At 35.5% G+C, this 24,744-nt stretch overlaps 2 pseudogenes; both read right to left on the bottom strand.

Moving 5' to 3' along the window:
- Positions 1–4,274: 4,274 nt before the first annotated feature.
- LOC137254281 (putative nuclease HARBI1) lies at positions 4,275–6,012 on the bottom strand (annotated as a pseudogene).
- Positions 6,013–18,024: 12,012 nt separating this feature from the next.
- On the bottom strand, positions 18,025–19,257 carry LOC137254282 (putative nuclease HARBI1; annotated as a pseudogene).
- Positions 19,258–24,744: the final 5,487 nt, after the last annotated feature.

The following is a 24,744-nucleotide window of genomic DNA, read 5'->3' on the forward strand; positions in this document are numbered from 1 at the left end:
TCTACTGTTATGTAAGTTCGCTTGGGCATCTTTTTCCAAAAAAGACCCGTTTCGTCGCAATTAAACACCTGCTGGGGCAAGTAACCCTCAGTATCCACAAGCTTCTTGAATTCGCCTACATAACTCTCGGCAGCCTTAGCGTCTGAGCTTGCTGCTTCACCATGCCTTATAACGCTATGAATACCAGTACGTTTTTTGAAATTCTCGAACCACCCCTTACTTGCTTTGAAGTCTTCCCTTCTTGCTGTTGATGTTCCTGGCGACTTTTCAATCAGAGTAGTGAATATCGTTTTAGCCTTCTCACAAATTATATTCTGCGAAATTGTGTCAGCTTGCATTTGCTTTTCGTTAATCCATATCAAAAGCAATCTTTCAACATCATCGAGAATTTGTGGTCGTTGCGAAGAAACTCTTGATACTCCCTTTGAAGCGTTTAGCACCTCAAGCTTGTCCTGATTCTTGAGGATAGTAGAAATCGTTGATTTCGACAAGTTGAACGCACGTCCTAAATCAGCCACACCCACCTCCTTTATGTTTTTGAATGATCTTGAGTTTCATTTCAATAGTTATTTTGGTCCTTGTATTTTTCTCCTTTTCCGAATTTTTTTTTGAGGGCATTTTATGTTAGTTATTTTGCAATTTTTATAAAAGCAAAATTAAAAATAAAAAATTTGTATGTTTCAACACGTCTTGTTAATTTTACGAACAATTCTGCACTAAAATAAAACAAAATTCTGAACTATGAAGCAAAAGGGTTTCCCCTGTTTAGGTTGTTATGCGAGACTTCGTTCGTAAAGCGAAACTTTTTTCCCAAAAAAATGTATTCGTTATGCGAAATGTTCGTTATGCGGGGCGTTCATTAACCACTGGGTCCACTGTATTTTATTTTATATTTTTTGTTTCAACATAAGACAGTACACCGTGCAAACATCGTCGCTACTATTAAAAAAAAAAAATGCAAAACTCTTAATGTTAACTTTTGTGAAAATGTCACACTAGTTTGTTGAGGTCCAACTTGAGTTCTATTGAATTTGAAATTTCTCGAAAACAAGTGTGTTAAATATCTTGAAACTCACTGTTGAAAAACTGTTTCTATGTTAAACTTCGGTGGCATTAGGTGAAGTTGGTTGAAATATCTAAGCTGCAGTACATTTTTCATTAAAATTTTCAAATCAGAAAGTGAACGTAAGTATCATTTCGATTTTCTGCTAGGATTTTTGAAACAATTATCTTTTTCAGCTATTATGGGCATAAGGAATTATTTCGGCGGAAAACGGCTCCGTTCAGAAGAGACTTCCGACGTGCCTTCTACCTCTTCATCCAAAAATACTATAGATGCTCAGGCTAGCTCGCAATCTGAATCTCAATCAACATTACAATATCAATATATGAGATAAAAATTTACCTAAAAAGGAAGAACCTATCAAGCAAATAGTTTTTACGCAGACCTTAAAGTAATAATCGTTATTTTCTATCATCATGGTTCCGCGAATATAAATGGTTGATGTATTCGGTGACAAAAGGCGCTGCTTTTTGTTATGCATGTATGCAGCTTAAACCATCATATTTGAAAGATGTGGTATTTACTTTGAGTTGCTTTAGAAACTGGAAAAATGCGAAAGATGCTAAAAGAGGTTTTCCACGACATGAAAGGACAGGATCGCATGTTGAAGTTGTGGGAGGAAAAAAAGAATCGGCAAAATACAAACACAGAAATTTCAACTCTTGCCAATGACGAAACACTTGGTAAACATAGATATTACATAAAATCTATTATTGAAGTCGTTCAATTCCTGGCGACCAATGAACTTCCCTTTCGCGGATCTTATGACGTTGATGAAAAAGCTGAACGTGGTTTATTTAAACAAGTTTTCGAAATCACGTTAAAAAAGGATAGTTTTTTAGCTAAGTACAACGAAACTATTCATTCCCAAAACTGCTAAATACACATCTCCAGAAATACAAAATGAAGTTATTGAAATCATGGCAAAATCAGTTAGAGAATCAGTAGTTTCTGATGTGAAAAATGCTGATGTTCCATGGTTTACGCTAATGGTAGACGGAACCAAAGACAAAAACAACCGAGAAAATATAGCTATCGCTCTCAGATACGTGAAGGAAGGAAAAGCTCGAGAATCATTACTCGATATTATTACAACTAAGGGATTGGACGCTAAAACATTCACCGAAAAAACAATTGAAACATTGCGTGAGAATATTATCGATTTGTCGTGTCTTTTGAGCCAATGCTATGATGGAGCTAATGTGATGAGTGGTAAAATAGGACGTGTTTCTGGTCTCCTGGAACAAAACCTAAATTGTAAAATACCTTACATACACAGATTCAACCATCGGCTCCATCTCGTTGTTGTAAAAACTGTGTCTAATGATTCGCTAAGGAACTTTTTCGATATGTGTGTGATGTTACATGAATTTTTTCACCATCCCAAAATTTCTTCTTTATATGAAGGAAAAACCATAGTGCGATTGCTACCGCAACGATGGTTCGGTTGTGTCATCTAATTACCCTGAAATAAATCGAATGCTTGATGAAGCAGTTACCCAGTCTAAATTGTTCAGTGGAGAAGAAAGAGCAAAAAGTATTGGAATCAAGACAGTCATAAAAACCGAAGAATTTCGATTTTGTTTAATTTTTGCTAAAAAGTTTCTGGGGATTTTACATCCAGCGGACGCTGCAATGCAGTCACGAACAGCGAGATTGAAAGACGGACTAGACGTCATAGAGTCAGTTCTTCAACAACTTCAAGTTATGAGATCAAGCCGAAAGGAATTTGAAGTAATTTTGGAAGATGCGTATAAGCTCATACCCATGACTGAACCCATGAACGAAACAATGTCCAAACGAAAAATTAAAACAACTGAGAATCCAAGCTACATAACTGGGACCAGATTACCTTCATACCCTGCGCATCGCGCAACTGATGGGAACCTACAAGAGTCAAATAAGAAGCTGAAAGGAATTTACAATGAATGCTTTGGTCTTTTAATAAACGAAATGAAGCGACGCTTCTCAGAGAATCAAGAGCTAGTTACTGCGATTTCCAACATTAGCGAATTCAAAACGGATGATTTGAATAGCTTTAGAGAACTAGGTAATTCGAAATATTTACCATCAACACAAAATGTGTCCCTTCCATTTTACTAGCACTTATAAATTTACAGGTTTGAAAGTTCCCAGCGAAGAAGAATTGACAGTCGTGAAAAACTTTTTCAAGAATCGAAAGGAACAGCCTGACGATGGAACAAATTTGGAGGTACTTTTCAGATTTCGTGAAGCTTTCAGTGATACGTTCGAGCTGATGGCAACTGTTGAAACATTTGGGTGTAGTACAGCAACTTACGTATCAACGTTTTCGGCATTTACCGCAGTTAATAGGCCGCAACGGTTGTCCACGACCCATGCCCGCATGGCTGATCTCGTCTACTTAGCTTTTGAAAGACATCGCACACGTGCAATTAATATCGATATGATTCTCCGAAAATTTAATAATAACAAAAATCGTAAACTGCCATTGTACTAAGTATCTATTCTTAACAATATTTTTTGTATGTTTCTTTTAAGCATTCATTGAAAATTGAATTTTCTTATTTATTTTATTTATAACTATTTAATTATATAATAAAATAATTTATTATACAAAAATGTATAACACAAATAATTTTAACCAATTATTCATTTAATTATTTGTTTTTGCAAACTTTTAATCCTGCCCGTCCTTCGATAGTGTCTGCCCGTACAGTTGGTTAGGTCTGGCTACGGTCCTGTATAGCTATAAAAAGGGGGTCCACTATAAGCTAATTAAAACTAGTCGACTTTAATCTATGCCGAAGTATTAATCTAAAAGCCATATCGAAGCTGTCTGACTAATAACATAACTGGCTTAAAATCAAGTCAAAAAAGCGAACGAAAAATTTTACCAAAATAGTTAACTTTTAATTGACCTTAAAAAGTTGCCTTGTAGTCAGCTGGAAGTCATGCAGAAGAAAGCACAGCTGACTAACTTCTAGGACATCGCCATGTAAAAATAGTCAGATCGTTTCTTATAAAGTAGTCAACTTTTCAAACACTACTGGGTGCGAGTTACTCAACTTTAAATCTATATGTGCTTAGCCAAATTCCCGACTGGGTATAAATTCATTGAAAACTTTTCAGTTATATACTTAGATGTATATTTTGATTGTATTAGTATAATCTTTATTGACGTAGATGTGAATTTGGTCATGTCCACATTTTTTAGAAGCTCCATAGGAAGTCATTGTAATTGACTTAATCTGTTCTGGAAGGCAACTGCTCCTTGATTAATGAAATAATCCGCTAAAGCATCCCTGAGACTGAATGCAGCCGTTGAAGCGTTTCGTCGAGATGACGTAATTGAAGACAATGGGCCATCTGCATTCTCTACATCAATATGCCATCCTCCGTTTTGTGTTTGCTTAGAGTTGTCCGTATCTACAAAATCATCCGGACAATACCAGCGATGATGGTCATTGGGCATGATAAAATTGTGTAGGACTGGGCAGGCTAAAACTATTATCTCGCAATGATCCGGGGAAGACTCTATAGGTTTATGTAAAACACGCCAGCGTGCACTTAAAATTCCAAAACTATTTTCAATTACTCCACGTGCTCGAGATTGACAGTAGTTGAATATGGCTTGGATATGTGGTAGTTGATTCCCAGAGTAAGAAAGCATTAAATTCTCCTTCAAAGGGAATGCTGCATCGCCTACAAAAAAGTAAGGGAAGTCCACACCTGAACCATTCCAAAGAGGAGCGTTTGGAGGTAATGGTAAACTGTTCTGAAGCAGTGAACGACCAAACGCGGTTTGCTAGAAACTACCTTTAAAAGGAGAAGAAATCAGATAAGTTAAAAACATTTAGAATGGTATTTATTACCTCCATCACTTTGTCCACCATAGCTCCTAATAGCAGCAGAAGTAAATGTGTATTTTGCATCACAAGTAGCCATTAGTACTATACTATGAAATTTTTTATAGTTGAAGTATAATGACCCAGAATTATTGGAACATTTGATGGCGATGTGTTTTCTATCGATAGCTCCGACACAGTTTGGAATGTTCCACAGCCTTAGGAAATCTTGCGCAATGTCCAGGTACTGTGACGTCGACGGTTCACTGAGGTACACTGGAGATAAAACATTCCATAATACCTCACAGGTTTCCAGCACTATATTGGGTACAGTGGTCCTTCCTAACTTATGCCTAACCAAAAAAAAAAGAAAATGTAAATGTACTTTCTCTTTGAAAATTTCCTTAATATTATGTATATATGTATGAAAATCAGATTTCATTTACATTACTGTCATAACTATACGCTCTTCAGCACAAATTTGCTGCTTGGGGTTTTCAAGAAATCCGCTAACCAAACTAAGAAGCAAGTCGAAAATTGGGCGACGCATTCTGGTCAGGCCGAACAGCTTATCGCCATCTTCCTTACTTATTAAGAACACCCTTGCAAAATATCCGTTGGTGTTTCGATCCATATTTGCTGGGTGGACTGCCCACGGCGGATTCTTCTCGATGCCTGCTGTTGTTGGTAAATACGGAGAACGTTTAAAAATGCAAAATCCAGGAAAGTGTATGGGTCCATTTTCTTGCAAATGTACGTAGACCTTCAAGAATGAAATAATTATTAAATCAGTATTATTGCAAGTACATTAACTTGCACCACAAATTAAGATATAAAGTTAATGTCGAAAGAATAGTGAAGCACACGGAACAGTCTCCATCTTTTTTATAGGTTTAGAAACATGGTGCACATTAATACTCATAAATTCATTTCTTTAATATTAGATATTATTTCTTTATACTAATCTTTACACTTTTGGACGATTAATAATATTTGTGTAGCTTTGGTCAAACAAAATCGGCAATGATGGCTTCTACCAAAAATATGCCACTACGGAACTACAATATCACTTATTACCATAAATGAACGGTTTTACAGTCTTACTGATTGTTTAAAACAATTTTTACACTCATAAATTAAATGTAGTACTCAAAATTAACTTTGTTTAAAAACCCCCACTTTTTGTAGCAAATATTTCACAATAAAATGACACCTAGAAAACAGCTAATTATGATTCCAGATTGTATGCGCTAAGTGGAGTATAATCGTGGCTAAGTTGCCGAGTTTACGCCAAGTTAAGTCAAGTCTATGCTAAGTATCAGTAATGGAGCCTTAAGGGAGTTTAAGTTCGGGTAAAATCGAAGCTGCATTTACGCTGCTGTTTATTTTACATAGCGCTGCACAGTGTTTCGTGTAGAACAAGCTAGCTGGACAAAATTATTTTATGAGATTTTCCGTTTCATATGCAGTCATTTATTACAACTACGTCATTTTTTTCAGCCATATGTTCTTTTTTTTATTTTTTTCCAAAATTTTACTTCATATGCATACATTTGCTTATTTCATATACAGTAACTCATGTGAATAAGTGACATAGATCCAAGAAAATTAAAAGGAGTCAAGAATATTACTTTATTGTACTTAAATTGAATGGACTACAAATTTCAATACTCCAAAAAATTCTAAAAATTCGGAAAAAATTAAAATTTTTTAATGAAAATTCGTCGAGTTCTTCAAACATTTTTTAAATATAATTTAGTTTTTGTTATAGATCGGAAAAATTTTCTTATGGAAAATAAGTTAAAAAATGAAAACTCGTCGAATTTTTCAAATATTTTTTAAATATAATTTAGTTTTTGTTATAGATCGTGACAAAGTTCCTTATGGGAAATTAGTTAAAATAAAATTGCAAAAGCGAAAATTGTAAGAATTGTCCAAAAAGGGGTGTCTACTTATTTATGTGAGTGACTGTACATATGTCCATACATGTTTTGTATTTATTTGAGTATTTATCCTGGCACTACAATTTTTACAAAATTATTTTATAGTACCAGTCAGGAATGTAAAAGTGAATTGCAATAATAATATTAACAATGTAAATATTTAAATTAATTATGTGAAAATTACTTATTACAAAAACTTAAAAGTAAAGTATCATACGAAGTAGAAAAGACAATAGATTTAAATTAAATAAAACCTGATCCAACAAAAAGTTATAGGGTAGGTTATCTTATGTTTGTTTAGAAAAAATTAATTTAATTGGACGACAATACATGGTAGAAGAAGGTCGAAGATTCTGCCAAACAATGTTACCTTTTTCATCTTGTAATTGAAGAGGAACGAAAGAAAATATAAACAAAAACTCATAAGTGTCAGAACTGCATGTAAACTTTTGCTTATATGTACTACGGTCAGAGCTTCCATCGCAACCCCACTTGCTGATTAAAGTATACGTCAAGTTTGTAGGTAATAAACTAACAAAAACTTCTTGATTTGCTAAAACTAAACGCTCAACAGTTTTATCTAATACGGACTGGACTTTAATTTCCGCACGTGTTTCACCCACATCAATTTCATTTGGATAGCATTCTGCCTTAGCTTTTCTTAGATTATAAAATTATGGATAAACTTTATGGCCTGCCTTGATGCTCCACTTCCGAGTCGTTTTGTACCTATGAGTCGTCGACTTGCTATCTACGTAGTATGCTAAAGCTTCTACATTGCTCAAGCATATTGCATCTGGCTCACATGTCATCTTTTTTCCGGATATTTGAGTGGTTTCCTGTGATTTTTTTATAATGTTAGCAACATTTCTGTTGCCGGACATACGCATTGATACTTCTGCCGCATAAAGTAATTCACCAGTACTTCTAGAATGCAAGAGGTCATCCACTCGACGCCGTTTGGTTTTTTCACTGCAGCTAACAAAGTCCTTCTTTCGTCTTCCGGGGCCGAGGTTACCTGAAGAAGTGGTTTGCTGATCTGATAGCAACTTTGAATCCACCGTTATTGTAAATGTGAAGTCTGGACCCGAAAGTCACTCCGAATTTTTATTCTAAAATCGCTTAAACTTTTTATCGAATACTCGGCTGCTTCGCTTAAATCGTACTTAAGTACAACAAAACTCAACAATTCTTTATATCTGGTTTCCTTCGAATGTTGAACCCAAATGTCAAAAAACTCCGTTCTTGGTACGGGTATAACTAAACTGTTTTGTGTTGTTGATTTTCCGACAGGATGAATAGTTGATGATTGTTGTGCTGCCATCTTAAGTGTCGTTGATCGTTCTGATTTGTTATCAGTTGTGCAGTATTTATATTATATTCAGGTATCGGCATAGATGCTAACAAATGGGGTTGTTTTGTATAGCGTTCCAGTGTGGTTATACCTGCATTAGGACTGCTTTGTATGTGCCTGTTTTTATGCCTTGGTGACTGGTGAGGTAGGTTGTGGCAGGTTGAAGTCAGTGATCTTCGCCTTTTTGCTTTTGGTGTGCTCTTGTTGACCTTGCGCGTTTATTTTTGTGTGTTTTATGGCTACGTGTTTGTTCCCTGTACCTGGGAATTGGTTTTGCCGTTTGTAGATCAGCTTTAAAGGTTCAAATATCTCGTCGGAGCTGGTACGTACATACTTCCTATTTTATATGGAGAGATAACTAAATCTACAAAAAAAAAAATTAAAAATAGATGTGCAAAGAATTCGCAATGTTTTTTTCTTTCGACTATTAGAGAATACTTGCGGCTATAACATATGTAAAATTTAGTCCGGATGTCCGCGGATGTATGTAACTTTTTTGTCCCAAAATTTAAAAATATAGAGAAAAAATACCTTTTCTTCTTAATAACGGAATGCTAAATATATTGAAAATACTTTAATTGTGAAAGAATTACTATTAAAAATTTTTACTTACCTTCGAGCTTCGAATCCATCAAAAAAATTATATAAAAGTCTTCACTTAAAATAAATATGAAGCTTAATATTCAACAAGAATTTTGCAAATTAATCAATGCATTTTACGGCCACTCCTGCTTTCTTACTTCAATTACTCAATATATATGAAAAAAAAGCAAAAATCCCGTTATTTTGTTTGTTTTCTTTCATTTCTCATTACACTTTTCTTGGAATAAGAACTTTGTTTTTGTCCAGCTAGCTTGTTCTACACGAAACACTGTGCGCTGGAGGTAGGAGCGCGGTCACAAAAATATGTATAACTTTTGACCTAATGCAAAATAATGACTTTTTTTCACCAAAATTATTTTAAGGGATTGTAGAATTGAATGAAATGTGTTAAAATTTTCTCGCAGTCGGAGAAGTTTTATCAATTTTTAGTTATTTAATACAAACAGGATTTTTTAGCAAAATAATAATTTCTTAAAAAATCACTTTTTTATGGCAAAGTATATTAATTGACGAAAATTTTGATGTAAAAAAGGTTGAGTTTCGATAAACCGTTCATGAGTAATACATTTTTAAATAACATAATCAAAAACTCTAGCTGTTAATATCTAATTTAAAAAAATTTTGTTTTGCAAAAATATTTTGGGAAGATGGTCTTTACCTTCAAACCGGTTAAAAACCGGATTAATCAATGAAACTGAGACAATCGATTTTAAAGTGGCCCACTTAAGAAATTTCGACCCATATTTATTTGCACATCTGCAATTAAAGGAAACATACATAAAAATTTAGGGAACTCCGCTTATTTCACACCTTCTACTAACGTTCGTATCGCTAAGCTGTGGAATAAATAACTCTAATGTTCAATAATGCAAAATGGTCTTTATTAAAGTACTTCACAATAACACTTATACTCCACAACCAATAGCGTGCTTAAATCAAACTGATTGGTCGTGCCTCAGCTGGTGCTGGTTTTATACTCTTCGGTTTCCTCGTTGGCATATTTCTATGCGTTTCTATTCTAGAATTTACTACTTGTTTACCAGCTAAAAACTCACCAGCTATAAACTGCAGATGCACGTCTCATATGCGCGTGTATATGTGAGTGGTACTTGCACAAATGATTGCCTACTTTTGTGAGCATCTCAGATATATGCATGTGTATGTGTGAAAAATAATTTGCTGATGATTGCATACTTTTGTGAGCATCTCTCCGCTGCTGGCATGTACATTTGTGTAGACATAATGATTGATTTATTTATGTACATACAAGTCACTGCTTAGTATCTTAGAGATGATAGTATCCCTTAGTGTTGCTAATATTCGTCACACTGCCCTCCACCTAAGTCTGATCGTCCCGATCACACAAATATCTCGATCTAAACGCTGCTAGCCTCTCCAAATGAACCACCTTTCTATTTCGTGGTTTCCTTATGGTTTGTATGCGGTAGATGGTATCACTGATCCTCTTCACAACTTTGTATGAGCCTTCCCAACTGCACCGAAATTTGGATGGAACACCTTTCCGACGCTGAGGGTTGTATAGTAGTACCAAATCTTCCTCCCGGAAACCTTCCGAATTATTCTTCTTGTCGTACCTGTCTTTTATCCTAGTACTCATTATCCTGATTCGTCCCCTCACACTCTGTTTTTTGGTCAATGAACTACTTTGTAGAACTTGCGCTTGACGGATTGGCTTCGCATAATCACTATCGTTCCCACGATTCCCAAAAGTAGTGTGCCCTGGCTTGAAGCTTCCCTCGCATTCTTTCTTGGAAATTCGTTCCTTCGTTTTTGTGCGTCCATTTGGTTTTGTCAATGCCAGTGTTTCTCTCACAGGTACTTTTGATTGCGCTTTATTTGGTCCATTCGTTCCATCAACCTTTGCCTTTGACTTTCGTGGTCTTTGTCGAGTCTTCTCAACCAGTACTCGATTACTACTGAACCCTTTCTCAAAACTGAAGTTGAGTGGTACATCCTGGTTCTTATAACGCATAACCTTTCTCTGCATATCGATCCTGATGTCATGGTCAATTAAGAAGTCCACTCCCAATATGACTTCACCAACAATCTCCGCCACAACGAATTTGTGTTGAACAATGACCTGCCCAATTAAGACTTCACAGATCACTTCTCCTCGGACTTGGTTATACTCGCCAGTGACCCTACGGAACCTTGCTCCAGGTATTGGCTTTACTCTCCTCTTGACCAAATCAGATCGGATCAAGGAATGAGATACGCCTGTAACTACAGTCAGTACACGCTCTTTGCCATTCACATTCCCTCTGACGGTAAGACTGATTGATTTCCTTCCAATTTGTGACACAGATATCACAGGGCATTCAATAGCTGGAGCTAGCTCTCGATCTCTACATCTTACTCGCTCTTGCTCATCCCCTCCAGCTCTGTTATTAAAACCACCCACGCTATTGAAACCACTAAGATCAAGATCGCAATGACATGCAGGCCTCTGGGAGCGGTTCAGTAACTCCATTTGGTAGATCTGTTTCCTGTGTTCGCTTCCGTACCTTCGTTCTACAGCAGCCATCAATGCTTCATAACTGTTCCGTTCGTACTCTGGGATGGTCTGTAAGATTTCCGCAGCTGGTTCTTTTAAAGCGACGAACAATGCAGCAACTTTATCTTCAGCATTCCAGTTGTTCACTGTTGCGGTCTTCTCAAACTGTAGCTTAAAGACCTGGAAAGGAAAAGAACCGTCAAAGGATGGTGTTTTTATACCTTTCATGAAAATGAAATGGTATATTAATTTCGTCACGAAACCGAAAATTGTAAGTCCTTAAAAGAAAATAGATAGACCCACCATTAAGTATACCGAAATAATCAGGTTGAAGAGCTGAGTTGATTTAGCCATGTCCGTCTGTCCGTCTGTCTGTTTGTATGCAAACTAGTCCCTCAATTTTTGAGATATCTTGATAAAATTTGGTGAGCGGGTGTATTTGGGTGTCCGATTAGACATTTGTCGGAACCGACCGGATCGGACCACTATAGCATATATCCTCCATACAACCGATTTTTCAGAAAAAGAGGATTTTTGTAATATCTTACCCAATTTAACGGATTGAAGCTTCAAACTTCACCATATACTTTCGTATATTGCACATATTGTTGCCTGAAAAAATTTATGAGATCGGTCGTATATATAGTATATATCCCCCACAACCGATTGTTCAGATAAGGAACTTTTCGTAATTACTGCCCTATTTCAAGAGCTAGAGGCTTCAAATTTCAATGAATGCTTACGTATATAGCATATTTTGTTGTCTGAAAAAATCATATAGATCGGTGGTATATATAGTATATATGGTGGTATATATAGTATATATATATATATTTTCGCAAATTTTAGCCCCATTTTAACAGCAAGAAGCTTCAAATTTCACCGAATATTTACGTATACAGCATATATTGTTGCCTGAAAAAATCATAGAGATCGGTTGTATATATAGTATATATCTCATACAACCGATTGTTCAGATAAGAAGCTTTTCGCAATTTCTACCCCATTTTAACAGCTATAAGCTTCAAATTTCACCGATTGCTTACGTATATAGCATATATTGTAGTCTGAAAAAATCATAGAGATCGGTTGTATATATAGTATATATCTCATACAACCGATTGTTCAGATAAGAAACTTTTCGCAATTTCTACCCCATTTTAACAAATTCTTCAAATTTCACTGATTGCTTACGTATATAGCATATATTGTTGTCTGAAAAAATCATAGAGATCGGTTGTATATATAGTATATATCTCATACAACCGATTGTTCAGATAAGAAACTTTTCGCAATTTCTACCCCATTTTAACAGTTATAAGCTTCAAATTTCACCGATTGCTTACGTATATAGTATGTATTGTTGTGTCAAAAAATCATTGAGATCGGTGATATATATAATATATATATGATGGTATATATAGTATATATATATAGTATATATATATTTTTTTTACGATTTCGGCCCCATTTTAACAGCTAGAAGCTTCAAATTTCACCAACTGCTTACGTGTATAGCATATATTGATGTCTGAAAAAATCATTGAGATCGGTGGTATACATAGTATATATCTCATACAACCGATTGTTCAGATAAGAAACTTTGCGCAATTTCTGCCCCGTTTTATCAGTTAGAAGCTTCAAATTTCACAAAATGCTTACGTATATAGCATATATTGTTTTCTGAAAAAATCATAGAGATCGGTGGTATATATATTATATACTTCATATAAACTGTCATTTTGACCCCTTTTTTACGGCTAGAAGCTTCAAAATTCATCAAATTTCATTAAATAGTTACGTTTACGTCATATATTTTTGAAATACGTGATTCGTAGTCATAGTTTTTACATGCAGACCACAAAAAACGTGAAGCTTTGCATCCTCACACGTAATCTACACGTAATAATCCTATTTTTATTTTATATTTATCTTAAAAATCGTTTAGATATGTTCAAATTTCACCAAATGCTTACGTGTATAGCATATATTGTTGTCTCAGAAAATCATAGATACAGGTGATATATATAGTATATATCCCATACAACCGATTGTTCAGATAAGAAACTTTGCGCAATTTCTTCCCCATTTTAACAGTTATAAGCTTCAAATTTCACCGATTGCTTACGTATATAGTATGTATTGTTGTGTCAAAAAATCATAGAGATCGGTGATATATATAATATATATATGATGGTATATATAGTATATATATATATAGTATATATATATTTTTTTTACGATTTCGGCCCCATTTTAACAGCTAGAAGCTTCAAATTTCAACAACTGCTTACGTGTATAGCATATATTGTTGTCTGAAAAAATCATTGAGATCGGTGGTATATATAGTATATATCTCATACAACCGATTGTTCAGTTAAGAAACTTTGCGCAATTTCTGCCCCTTTTTAATAGCTAGACGATTCAAATTTTACCATATGCTTGCGTATATAGCATATATTGTTGTCTGAAAAAATCACAGAGATCGGTGGTATATATATTATATACCCCATATAAACTCTAATTTTTGCCCCCTTTTTACGGCTAGAAGCTTCAATATTCATCAAATTTCATCAAATAGTTACGTTTACGTCATATATTGTTGAAATACGTGATTCGTAGTCATAGTTTTTACACGCAGACCACAAAAAACCTGAAACTTTGCATCCTCACACAAAGTACCTACCTGTTTTTTATTTTATATTTATCTTATAAATCGTTAAGGTATGTAGATCTGTTCACTATATATTTCTTATCTTATACATCCGAATATTCGGAGATTACGAACGGGATAAGATTATTTTTCAGCCCCATTCATGAACAGTCCCGTTCTTACTTGTTACCTTTGGATTACGCGCTGAAACTGCTGGGCGATTTAGTTGCAACTGCTCCATACGACCTTTTAAATCCTCGACTACTGCCTGAAATTGAGCGATTTTTGTATCCTGTGCTTCCAGCTTTGAGGATATACGGACTTCCTGCTCTTCAAGTTGTGTAGAGATCTGAGATGATATCTGCGCTGAAATTTGTGCCGACATTTCGTATATACGTGCCTCTTGCGCTTCCAGTTGAGATGTCAAATATGTCTTCTGTTCTTCTAATTGCGATGTTATATTTGTCTTTTGTTCTGCCAGTTGAGATGTTATATTTATCTTTTGTTCTTCCTGTTGAGATGACACTTGCGACGCCATTTCTGAAATGCGTGCCTCCTGTGCTTCCATCTTGCTCGTAACTGTCTGCGTAACTGTCTCTTCCGTGTTTGTTGTTGTCTCGTCGCTATCAAGATGAAAGACGTACTGTTCAACATTAATTCCTTCCGACTCCATAGCGTCTCGTAGCCGTGCTTGAAGTTCGATCTTATTGCCGGTTGTACCCAACCCACGGTTCTCCAACTCCTTTTGCAAATGCTGGATCCTTCATTCACTTCACTTTGCCATGTCCTTGTTGTCCTCTGGAATTTATTCAACAATTCCTTCTCTGACACAAATTGTAACGCATTTAGGGAACTCCACTTATTTCACACCTTCTACTAACGTTGGCATCGCTAAACTGTTGAATAAAAAACTCCAATATTCAATTATGCAAAATGGTCTTTATTTAAGTACTTCAGAATAACACTTATACTTCGAAACCAATAGCGTGCTTAAATCAAACTGATTGGTCGTGCCTCAGCTGGTGCTGCTCTTATACCCTTCGGTTTCCTCGTTGGCATATTTCTAGGCGTTTCTATTTCTAGAATTTACTACTTGTTTACCAGCTATAAACTCACCAGCTATAAACTACAGATGCGTGTTTATACCCTGCAAAAATCGTTGGATCATGTGGTCCACTGGAGTACTTACCATTGTACTCCACTGTAATGCAGTAATGTACCAACTCATATTTCTACACGAACATATTGCAAGCCGATCATTGCTCGTTTTTAACGATTGTAATCACTACACTATGTTTATTGGACTGTGGGTACTCCATGGATTACTCTGATGTAATGCGGAGCTGGAGTATATGGTCCCGTCCTAGGACATCGCAATGTAAATTGGACCATATGTATGAATTGTGGTTAATTTTGGAGCACTCGGTTGGTCCATAGCGAGTACTCCATACATGCATGCATGGGGTACTCGCGATTTTTGCAGGGTAGCTTCTCATATGCGCGTGTATATGTGAGTGATACTTGCACAAATGATTGCCTACTTTTGGGAGCATCTCAGATATATGCATGTGTGTGTGTGAGAAGTACTTTGCTGATGATTGCATACTTTTGTGAGCATCTCTCCGCTGCTGGCATGTACATATGTGTAGACATAATGATTGATTTGTTTATGTACATACAAGTCACTGCTTAGTATCGGCTTAGAGATGATAGTATCCCTTAGTGTTGCTAATATTCGTCACATCTCCAGAAATACAAAATGAAGTTATTGAAATCATGGCAAAATCAGTTAGAGAATCAGTAGTTTCTGATGTGAAAAATGCTGATGTTCCATGGTTTACGCTAATGGTAGACGGAAGCAAAGAAAAAAACAACCGAGAAAATATAGCTATCGCTCTCAGATACGTGAAGGAAGGAAAAGCTCGAGAATCATTACTCGATATTATTACAACTAGGGGTTGGACGCTAAAACATTCACCGAAAAAACAATTGAAACATTGCGTGAGAATATTATCGATTTGTCGTGTCTTTTGAGCCAATGCTATGATGGAGCTAATGTGATGAGTGGTAAAATAGGAGGTGTTTCTGGTCTCCTGGAACAAAACCTAAATTGTAAAATTCCTTACATACACTGATTCAACCATCGGCTCCATCTCGTTGTTGTAAAAACTGTGTCCAATGATTCGCAAAGGAACTTTTTCGATATGTGTGTGATGTTACATGAATTTTTTCACCATCCCAAAATTTCTTCTTTATATGAAGGAAAAACCATAGTGCGATTGCTACCGCAACGATGGTTCGGTTGTGTCATCTAATTACCCTGAAATAAATCGAATGCTTGATGAAGCAGTTACCCAGTCTAAATTGTTCAGTGGAGAAGAAAGAGCAAAAAGTATTGGAATCAAGACAGTCATAAAAACCGAAGAATTTCGATTTTGTTTAATTTTTGCTAAAAAGTTTCTGGGGATTTTACATCCAGCGGACGCTGCAATGCAGTCACGAACAGGGAGATTGAAATACGGACTAGACGTCATAGAGTCAGTTCTTCAACAACTTCAAGTTATGAGATCAAGCCGAAAGGAATTTGAATTAATTTTGGAAGATGCGTAAAAGCTCATACCCATGACTGAACCCATGAACGAAACAATGTCCAAATGAAAAATTAAAACAACTGAGAATCCAAGCTACATAACTGGGACCAGATTACCTTCATACCCTGCGCATCGCGCAACTGATGGGAACCTACAAGAGTCAAATAAGAAGCTGAAAGGAATTTACAATGAATGCTTTGGTCTTCTAATACACGAAATTAAGCGACGCTTCTCAGAGAATCAAGAGCTAGTTACTGCGATTTCCAACATTAGCGAATTCAAAACGGATGATTTGAATAGCTTTAGAGAACTAGGTAATTCGAAATATTTACCATCAACACAAAATGTGTCCCTTCCATTTTACTAGCACTTATAAATTTACAGGTTTGAAAGTTCCCAGCGAAGAAGAATTGACAGTCGTGAAAAACTTTTTCAAGAATCGAAAGGAACAGGCTGACGATGGAACAAATTTGGAGGTACTTTTCAGATTTCGTGAAGCTTTCAGTGATACGTTCGAGCTGATGGCAGCTGTTGAAACATTTGGGTGTAGTACAGCAACTTTCGAATCAACGTTTTCGGCATTTACCGCAGTTAATAGGCCGCAACGGTTGTCCACGACCCATGCCCGCATGGCTGATCTCGTCTACTTAGCTTTTGAAAGACATCGCACACGTGCAATTAATATCGATATGATTCTCCGAAAATTTAATAATAACAAAAATCGTAAACTGCCATTGTACTAAGTATCTATTCTTAACAATATTTTTTGTATGTTTCTTTTAAGCATTCATTGAAAATTGAATTTTCTTATTTATTTTATTTATAACTATTTAATTATATAATAAAATAATTTATTATACAAAAATGTATAACACAAATAATTTTAACCAATTATTCATTTAATTATTTGTTTTTGCAAACTTTTAATCCTGCCCGTCCTTCGATAGTGTCTGCCCGTACAGTTGGTTAGGTCTGGCTACGGTCCTGTATAGCTATAAAAAGGGGGTCCACTATAAGCTAATTAAAACTAGTCGACTTTAATCTATGCCGAAGTATTAATCTAAAAGCCATATCGTAGCTGTCTGACTAATAACATAACTGGCTTAAAATCAAGTCAAAAAAGCGAACGAAAAATTTTACCAAAATAGTTAACTTTTAATTGACCTTAAAAAGTTGCCTTGTAGTCAGCTGGAAGTCATGCAGAAGAAAGCACAGCTGACTACCTTCTAGGACATCGCTTTGTAAAAATAGTCAGATCGTTTCTTATAAAGTAGTCAACTTTTCAAACAGTACTGGGTGCGAGGTACTCAACTTTAAATCTATATGTGCTTAGCCAAATTCCCGACTGGGTATAAATTCATTGAAAACTTTTCAGTTATATACTTAGATGTATATTTTGATTGCATTAGTATAATATTTATTGACGTAGATGTGAAGTTGGTCATATCCACATTTTTTAGAAGCTCCATAGGAAGTCATTGTAATTGACTTAATCTGTTCTGGAAGGGAACTGCTCCTTGATTAATGAAATAATCCGCTAAAGCATCCCTGAGACGGAATGCAGCCGTTGAAGCGTTTCGTCGAGATGACGTAATTGAAGACAATGGGCCATCTGCATTCTCTACATCAATATGCCATCCTCCGTTTTGTGTTTGCTTAGAGTTGTCCGTATCTACAAAATCATCCGGACAATACCAGCGATGATGGTCATTGAGCATGATAAAATTGTGTAGGACTGGGCAGGCTAAAACTATTATCTCGCAATGATCCGGGGAAGACTCTATAGGTTTATGTAAAACACGCCAGCGTGCACTTAAAATTCCAAAACTATTTTCAATTACTCGACGTGCTCGAGATTGACGGTAGCTGAATATGGCTTGGATATGTGGTAGTTGATTCCCAGAGTAAGAAAGCATTAAATTCTCGTTCAAAGGGAATGCTGCATCGCCTACAAAAATGTAAGGGAAATCCACACCTGAACCATTCCAAAGAGGAGCGTTTGGAGGTAATGGTAAACTGTTCTGAAGCAGTGAACGACCAAACGCGGTTTGCTAGAAAATACCTTTAAAAGGAGAAGAAATCAGATAAGTTAAAAACATTTAAAATGGTATTTATTACCTCCATCACTTTGTCCACCATAGCTCCCAATAGTAGCAGAAGTAAATATGTATTTTGCATCACAAGTAGCCATTAGTACTATACTATGAAATTTTTTATAGTTGAAGTATAATGACCCAGAATTATTGGAACATTTGATGGCGATGTGTTTTCCATCGATAGCTCCGACACAGTTTGGAATGTTCCAAAGCCTTAGGAAATCTTGCGCAATGTCCAGGTACTGTGACGTCGACGGTTCACTGAGGTACACTGGAGATAAAACATTCCATAATACCTCACAGGTTTCCAGCACTATATTGGGTACAGTGGTCCTTCCTAACTTATGCCTAACCAAAAAAAAAAGAAAATGTAAATGTACTTTCTATTTGAAAATTTCCTTAGAATTATGTATATATGTATGAAGATCAGATTTCATTTACATTACTGTCATAACTATCCGCTCTTCAGCACAAATTTGCTGCTTGGGGTTTTCAAGAAATCCGCTAACCAAACTAAGAAGCAAGTCGAAAATTGGGCGACGCATTCTGGTCAGGCCGAACAGCTTATCGCCATCTTCCTTACTTATTAAGAACACCCTTGCAAAATATCCGTTGGTGTTTCGATCCATATTTGCTGGGTGGACTGCCCACGGCGGATCCTTCTCGATGCCTGCTGTTGTTGGTAAATACGGAGAACGTTTAAAAATGCAAAATCCAGGAAAGTGTATGGGTCCATTTTCTTGCAAATGTACGTAGACCTTCAAGAATGAAATAATTATTAAATCAGTATTATTGCAAGTACATTAACTTGCACCACAAATTAAGATATAAAGTTAATGTCGAAAGAATAGTGAAGCACACGGAACAGTCTCCATCTTTTTTGTAGGTTTAGAAACATGGTGCACATTAATACTCATAAATTCATTTCTTTAATATTAGATATTATTTCTTTATACTAATCTTTACACTTTTGGATGATTAATAATATTTGTGTAGCTTTGGTCAAACAAAATCGGCAATGATGGCTTCTACCAAAAATATGCCACTACGGAACTACAATATCACTTATTACCATAAATGAACGGTTTTACAGTCTTACTGATTGTTTAAAACAATTTTTACACTCATAAATTAAATGTAGTACTCAAAATTAACTTTGTTTAAAAACCACCACTTTTTGTAGCAAATATTTCACAATAAAATGACACCTAGAAAACAGCTAATTATGATTCCAGATTGTATGCGCTAAGTGGAGTATAATCGTGGCTAAGTTGCCGAGTTTACGCCAAGTTAAGTCAAGTCTATGCTAAGTATCAGTAATGGAGCCTTAAGGGAGTTTAAGTTCGGGTAAAATCGAAGCTGCATTTACGCTGCTGTTTATTTTACATAGCGCTGCACAGTGTTTCGTGTAGAACAAGCTAGCTGGACAAAATTATTTTATGAGATTTTCCGTTTCATATGCAGTCATTTATTACAACTACGTCATTTTTTTCAGCCATATGTTCTTTTTTTTTATTTTTTTCCAAAATTTTACTTCATATGCATACATTTGCTTATTTCATATACAGTAACTCATGTGAATAAGTGACATAGATCCAAGAAAATTAAAAGGAGTCAAGAATATTACTTTATTGTACTTAAATTGAATGGACTACAAATTTCAATACTCCAAAAAATTCTAAAAATTCGGAAAAAATTAAAATTTTTTAATGAAAATTCGTCGAGTTCTTCAAACATTTTTTAAATATAATTTAGTTTTTGTTATAGATCGGAAAAATTTTCTTATGGAAAATAAGTTAAAAAATGAAAACTCGTCGAATTTTTCAAATATTTTTTAAATATAATTTAGTTTTTGTTATAGATCGTGACAAAGTTCCTTATGGGAAATTAGTTAAAATAAAATTGCAAAAGCGAAAATTGTAAGAATTGTCCAAAAAGGGGTGTCTACTTATTTATGTGAGTGACTGTACATATGTCCATACATGTTTTGTATTTATTTGAGTATTTATCCTGGCACTACAATTTTTACAAAATTATTTTATAGTACCAGTCAGGAATGTAAAAGTGAATTGCAATAATAATAATAACAATGTAAATATTTAAATTAATTATGTGAAAATTACTTATTACAAAAACTTAAAAGTAAAGTATCATACGAAGTAGAAAAGACAATAGATTTAAATTAAATAAAACCTGATCCAACAAAAAGTTATAGGGTAGGTTATCTTTTGTTTGTTTAGAAAAAATAAATTTAATTGGACGACAATACATGGTAGAAGAAGGTCGAAGATTCTGCCAAACAATGTTACCTTTTTCATCTTGTAATTGAAGAGGAACGAAAGAAAATATAAACAAAAACTCATAAGTGTCAGAACTGCATGTAAACTTTTGCTTATATGTACTACGGTCAGAGCTTCCATCGCAACCCCACTTGTTGATTAAAGTATACGTCAAGTTTGTAGGTAATAAACTAACAAAAACTTCTTGATTTGCTAAAACTAAACGCTCAACAGTTTTATCTAATACGGACTGGACTTTAATTTCCGCACGTGTTTCACCCACATCAATTTCATTTGGATAGCATTCTGCCTTAGCTTTTCTTAGATTATAAAATTATGGATAAACTTTATGGCCTGCCTTGATGCTCCACTTCCGAGTCGTTTTGTACCTATGAGTCGTCGACTTGCTATCTACGTAGTATGCTAAAGCTTCTACATTGCTCAAGCATATTGCATCTGGCTCACATGTCATCTTTTTTCCGGATATTTGAGTGGTTTCCTGTGATTTTTTTTATAATGTTAGCAACATTTCTGTTGCCGGACATGCGCATTGATACTTCTGCCGCATAAAGTAATTCACCAGTATTTCTAGATTGCAAGAGGTCATCCACTCGACGCCGTTTGGTTTTTTCACTGCAGCTAACAAAGTCCTTCTTTCGTCTTCCGGGGCCGAGGTTACCTGAAGAAGTGGTTTGCTGATCTGATAGCAACTTTGAATCCACCGTTATTGTAAATGTGAAGTCTGGACCCGAAAGTCACTCCGAATTTTTATTCTAAAATCGCTCCTTATGTCTTCCAGAAGTGTTCCACTTTTGATCCAGCTTCGACGAATATGCCGATATTTGTAAGCTTAAACTTTTTATCGAATACTCGGCTGCTTCGCTTAAATCGTACTTAAGTACAACAAACTCAACAATTCTTTATATCTGGTTTCCTTCGAATGTTGAACCCAAATGTCAAAAAACTCCGTTCTTGGTTTGGGTATAACTAAACTGTTTTGTGTTGTTGATTTTCCGACAGGATGAATAGTTGATGATTGTTGTGCTGCCATCTTAAGTGTCGTTGATCGTTCTGATTTGTTATCAGTTGTGCAGTATTTATATTACATTTAGGTATCGGCATAGATGCTAACAAATGGGGTTGTTTTGTATAGCGTTCCAGTGTGGTTATACCTGCATTAGGACTGCTTTGTATGTACCTATTTTTATGCCTTGGTGACTGGTGAGGTAGGTTGTGGCAGGTTGAAGTCAGTGATCTTCGCCTTTTTGCTTTTGGTGTGCTCTTGTTGACCTTGCGCGTTTATTTTGGTGTGTTTTATGGCTACGTGTTTGTTCCCTGTACCTGGGAATTGGTTTTGCCGTTTGTAGATCAGCTTTAAAGGTTCAAATATCTCGTCGGAGCTGGTACGTACATACTTCCTATTTTATATGTAGAGATAACTAAATCTACAAAAAAAAAATTAAAAATAGATGTGCAAAGAATTCGCAATGGTTTTTTCTTTCGACTATTAGAGAATACTTGCGGCTATAACATATGTGAAATTTAGTCCGAATGTCCGCGGATGTATGTAACTTTTTTGTCCCAAAATTTAAAAATATAGAGAAAAAATACCTTTTCTTCTTAATAACGGAATGTTAAATATATTGCAAATACTTTAATTGTGAAAGAACTACTATTAACAATTTTTGCTTACCTTCGAGCTTAGAATCCATCAAAAAAATTATATAAAAGTCTTCACTTAAAATAAATATGAAGCTTAATATTCAACAAGAATTTTGCAAATTAATCAATGCATTTTACGGCCACTCCTGCTTTCTTACTTCAATTACTCAATATATATGAAAAAAAAGCAAAAATCCCATTATTTTGTTTGTTTTCTTTCATTTCTCATTACACTTTTCTTGGAATAAGAACTTTGTTTTTGTCCAGCTAGCTTGTTCTACACGAAACACTGTGCGCTGGAGGTAGGAGCGCGGTCACAAAAACATGTATAACTTTTGACCTAATGCAAAATAATGACTTTTTTTCACCAAAATTATTTTAAGGGATTGTAGAATTGAATGAAATGTGTTAAAATTTTCTCGCAGTCGGAGAAGTTTTATCAATTTTTAGTTATTTAATACAAACAGGATTTTTTAGCAAAATAATAATTTCTTAAAAAATCACTTTTTTATGGGAAAGTATATTAATTGACGAAAATTTGATGTAAAGAAGGTTGAGTTTCGATAAACCATTCACGAGTAATACATTTTTTAAATAACATGAAATAACATAATCAAAAACTCTAGCTGTTAATAACTAATTTAAAAAAATTTTGTTTCGCAAAAATATTTTGGGAAGATGGTCTTTACCTTCAAACCGGTTAAAAACCGGATTAATCAATGAAAACTGAGACAATCGATTTTAAAGTGGCCCACTTAAGAAATTTCGACCCATATTTATTTGCACATCTGCAATTTAAGGAAACATACCTAAAAATTTAGGGAACTCCGCTTATTTCACACCTTCTACTAACGTTCGTATCGCTAAGCTGTGGAATAAATAACTCTAATGTTCAATAATGCAAAATGGTCTTTATTAAAGTACTTCACAATAACACTTATACTCCACAACCAATAGCGTGCTTAAATCAAACTGATTGGTCGTGCCTCAGCTGGTGCTGGTTTTATAATCTTCGGTTTCCTCGTTGGCATATTTCTATGCGTTTCTATTCTAGAATTTACTACTTGTTTACCAGCTAAAAACTCACCAGCTATAAACTGCAGATGCACGTTTATAGCTTCTCATATGCGCGTGTATATGTAAGTGGTACTTGCACAAATGATTGCCTACTTTTGTGAGCATCTCAGATATATGCATGTGTATGTGTGAAAAATAATTTGCTGATGATTGCATACTTTTGTGAGCATCTCTCCGCTGCTGGCATGTACATTTGTGTAGACATAATGATTGATTTATTTATGTACATACAAGTCACTGCTTAGTATCTTAGAGATGATAGTATCCCTTAGTGTTGCTAATATTCGTCACACTGCCCTCCACCTAGGTCTGATCGTCCCGATCACACAAATCTCTCGATCTAAACGCTGCTAGCCTCTCCAAATGAACCACCTTTCTATTTCGTGGTTTCCCTATGGTTTGTATGCGGTAGATGGTATCACGGATCCTCTTCACAACTTTGTATGAGCCTTCCCAACTGCACCGAAATTTGGATGGAACACCTTTCCGACGCTGAGGGTTGTATAGTAGTACCAAATCTCCCTCCCGGAAACCTTCCGAATTATTCTTCTTGTCGTACCTGTCTTTTATCCTAGTACTCATTATCCTGATTCGTCCCCTCACACTCTGTTTTTTGGTCAATGAACTACTTTGTAGAACTTGCGCTTGACGGATTGGTTTCGCATAATCACTATCGTTCCCACGATTCCCAACAGTAGTATGCCCTGGCTTGAAGCTACCCTCGCATTCTTTCTTGGAGATTCGTTCCTTCGTTTTTGTGCGTCCATTTGGTTTTGTCAATGCCAGTATTTCTCTCACAGGTACTTTTGATTGCGCTTTATTTGGTCCATTCGATCCATCAACCTTTGCCTTTGATTTTCGTGGTCTTTTTCGAGTCTTCTCAACCAGTACTCGACTACTACTGAACCCTTTCTCAAAACTGAAGTTGAGTGGTACATCCTGGTTCTTATAACGCATAACCCTTCTCTGCATATCGATCCTGATGTCATGGTCAATTAAGAAGTCCACTCCCAATATGACTTCACCAACAATCTCCGCCACAACGAATTTGTGTTGAACAATGACCTGCCCAATTAAGACT

This window comes from Eurosta solidaginis, chromosome 5 (genome assembly GCF_040869045.1).
Source record: "Eurosta solidaginis isolate ZX-2024a chromosome 5, ASM4086904v1, whole genome shotgun sequence".
Classification (NCBI taxonomy): Eukaryota; Metazoa; Arthropoda; class Insecta; order Diptera; family Tephritidae; genus Eurosta; species Eurosta solidaginis.